Genomic DNA, 3,996 nt, shown 5'->3' with positions numbered 1-3,996 from the left:
GAAAGCTAAGAAACAGGGCTACATTTCATCAGAGGACCTCAACAACCAATTTGGAAGCAATTCCAGCCAAAACAACCAATTACAGGCGCAATTCTTACATTCGGGTAAAACCAGAACAGCAATAGTAATTTCGACTTTTCTCACTCTACACTACTCCGATTGACCTGAAATTTTGTAGGTACAACTTTCATGTTTTAAGCCAAGGCCAATTCGGCCTCTATCTATGAGCTATAAATTCGGGCAGAATGCACAATCATAAACCCTAACTTTCCAAAATTTCTTCCAAAACAGAAATTGCTTGCAATCATCCACTTTTTCCACCTTCTAGTTTCCTTAAACATCATTTCCAATCATCATATATAGCCACACAATCATGTCCATATTAAAACAGAAAAATCCCCAAAAATTATAAAACTTCACCAATTCAACCAAAATCAAGATATAATCCATAAAAGTGCATCTTATACCACTACCAATCATGAATTGAACATCATTAGAGGAAGGAGAGGGGTCCTTCACAACTCACCTTAGTAATACAAGAGATAGAGCAACTAGTCACCTTAGCTTTCCAAACAACTCCACAACCAAGTTCAACTCCACCAAACTAAGAGGTTTTATGGAGTAAATTCAAGTTTAATCGGTTGGAATTGAAGATTGAGTGAGATGAGAAGCTAGAAAGTTGAGAGATTTTTCTTCTTTTCCTTTGAGAGAGAGCCGGCCATGAAGCATAGAAATAGGATGATTTTTGGGTCAAAATTGAGTATTAGTAAAGGTAAGAAATAATGGTCAAAGTCCAAGATTAAATCACAAGGTGACACTTGTCACCTTTTTGGTTTAAAACTTATCTTTTTGTCTCTCCAATACAAATATCTTAACACCTTGTAAAATAATATCACTTAATACAAAATTCCAACAAGTTGTCAAAAATATAATGCATTTACCGCACTAGCGGATCCCACGTTCAAAATACGCTCTTAATTTCTCAAAAACTAACCGATACTAGAAAAATCATTTTAAAACTATCTTCGCTCATAAACTTTATCTGGGGAATTTTTCTAATAAAGAAAATGTAGAAAAGGCGGGCGATTAAATAAAATAAACCCTAGAAAATTAGAAAATTTCCGGGTTCTCACTCTTATTCTTTCGGGGCGTCACATGATGAGGAAGAAACATATTGGAACCAGAAATCTAGATTGAGATGGCTGCAATAGGGGGATAAGAATACTCAATTTTTCCATGCAATGGTTAAGGGTAGGAGGAAGAGAAACAGGTTACAGAATTTGAGAAAGACTAATGGAGAATGGACTGAGAATGAGGAAGAGGTGGGAAAGGAAATAGCTTATTACTATGATCAGCTGTTTAAGACTTCAGAAATAGGAGATCTAGAAGAAGTATTAGATGGGATCCCAGTAACCATAACTGAACATATGAACAAGGATTTGACTAAAAAAGTGACTGAAGATGAAATCGAGGCTGCCTTCTTTTCTATGGATCCTAATAAGGCTCCTGGAAGTGATAGTATGTCTCCCTTGTTTTTCCAAAAATTTTGGAGTGTTATTAAACAGGATCAGGTAAATGCAATTCAAGGTTTTTCCACCACAGTGTCATGCTTAAGGCCATTAACCATACAGTCATTTTTGATCCCTAAGGTTGATTGCCCCACTGAAGTTAAACAATACAGACCTATTAGCCTTTGCCAAGTTGTCTATAAAGCTATTGCCAAAATTTTGGTCAAAAGGTTAAAGCCTTTTCTCAGTCAGTGTATCAACAAAAACCAATCTGCTTTTGTTCTAGGTAGGCAAATACTAGATAATGTCATTTTGTCTCATGAGTTAATGCATTTCCTAAAAAATAGAAGGCATGGTAGAGATGGATTCATGGATGTGAAATTGGACATGTCTAAAGCCTACGATAGGGTGGAGTGGAAATTCATTAAGGCCATTATGGAAAAAATGGGTTTCTGCCCCACTTGGATTGGTTGGATTTTATCTTGTATTAGCTCAGTTACCTACTCCTTCAATATCAATGGGGAACACAAGGAGTACATCACCCTTACCAGAGGTATAAGGCAAGGGGATCCCCTTTGCCCTTATCTGTTTATAATGTGTTCAGAGGGATTCTCAAACCTCCTATTGAAAGCGAAACAAGGGAAGGAGCTAACAGGAGTTAAAGTGAGTAGAGGGGCTCCTACAATTACACACTTGTTTTTTGTAGATGACTCACTAGTATTCTGCAAAGCATGTTCTCAAGAAGCTGACAAACTCAGAAGAATCCTAAAGGTGTATGAAGAGGCAACAGGACAGCTCATTAACATGGACAAATCAGTAATCTTCTTTTGCAAGAATATGAATCTAACAGTGAGGGAAGAAATTTGCCAAGTCATGGGGTCAATGCAGCAAGCGAGTCAGGGAAAGTACCTTGGTCTACCTATGATCATAACTAGATCAAAACAGCAAGTATTTGGATTCATCAGGAACTCTATTGACAAGAAGCTGCAAGGGTGGAGGAACAAATTCTTGAGCCAGTCAGGAAAGGAGGTAATGCTCAAAGCAGTGGCAATGGCCATGCTTATTTACACCATGTCTTGCTTCAGATTGAACACCAAGTTGTGCAAGGAAATCAGCTCCAAAATGGCTAATTATTGGTGGGGGGGAATCAGAAGGAAAGGATAAGATGCACTGGGTTGGATGGAAGAAGATGACAAAAGATAAAGAAGCTGGGGGATTGGGGTTCAAAGACTTGCAAATGTTTAACAAAGCTTTATTGGCAAAACAGGTATGGAAGTTGCTGACTCAACCAAATCTGCTGCTTAGCAAGGTTCTAAAGGAGAAATATTACCCCAAGCAGTCACTCTTCAATTGTAAAGTCCCCAAGAATGCCTCTTGGATCTGGCAAAGTATATCATCTGCAAGAAAGGAAGTGCAAGAAGGAATAAGGATAAGGATAGGTAATGGCAGAGGAACAAGAATCTGGGAAGACAATTGGATCCCAGATAGCCCAAGTGGGAAACCAACAACTGCTAAGCCACTAGATTGTCAATTGGATAAGGTCTCAGAACTGATCACCAGTAGCAGATGGAACAAAGTCTTCATTCTCAAGACATTCTGCCCTCAAGATGCTGAAAGAATTATGAGCATTCCAATAACTGTGACAGGAAGAGAAGATAGCTACTGTTGGATGCATGCTCAGAATGGTCAGTATACAGTACAAGCTGGATATAGAGAAAGGAGGAAGGATAAGGAATAGAAAGATAGAGAAGGAGGAGAAGAGGCTAGTCCAAGCTACAAAGGTACCCTTACTACTGTCTGGAAGGCACTGTGGAAGCAGAAAGTGAAGCAGAAATTGAAAGTATTCATATGGAAATGCTTACACAATGCTCTCCCCGTTAGGGAACTAGTATTCAGAAGGACAAGCCAAGGAAATCCAATGTGTAGAAGCTATGGAGAAAAGGTGGAAACTATAGAACATATGCTGCTTCAATGTAGTAAAGCTAAGGAAGTATGGGAAATGGCTCCTGTGCAGTGGGATGGCCTAGTGCACCTAATCATGGTTCGAAGTCTCGGCCGAGACCGAGACGACTCGGCCGAGTTGTCACCGTCTCGGCCCTACCGATACGATATCGTGACTAAACGATACCGAAATACTTGACTCGCCGAGAAATTGGCCGAGTCGTCACCGCGACGGATTGACTCTACCGAGTCACACCGACTCACTCCGAGTTATCCCGAATCACACCGCGACGGATTGACTTGGCTGTTTCTTTTGCTATTTTTTAATTATTTTTATTTAGCATACTTTTTTATATTATTAATACTTTTTAGAATATTAAATACTTTAAAATTTGCGTCTCACCGAGGCCTCGACCGATATGCCTCGACCGATGTGAAACGTTCCGGGCCACGACCGCGACCGCGACCGTGACTTTGAACCATGCACCTAATAGATAATTTCCAAAGATGGCGGGGAGCTGTTTTAGAAGCTCAGGGAATCAGAGGG

The sequence above is a fragment of the Coffea eugenioides genome, chromosome 1 (assembly GCF_003713205.1).
Source record: "Coffea eugenioides isolate CCC68of chromosome 1, Ceug_1.0, whole genome shotgun sequence".
NCBI classification, from domain to species: domain Eukaryota; kingdom Viridiplantae; phylum Streptophyta; class Magnoliopsida; order Gentianales; family Rubiaceae; genus Coffea; species Coffea eugenioides.
The sequence above is the reverse complement of the archived record's forward strand: the minus strand, read 5'-3'. Positions refer to the sequence as shown.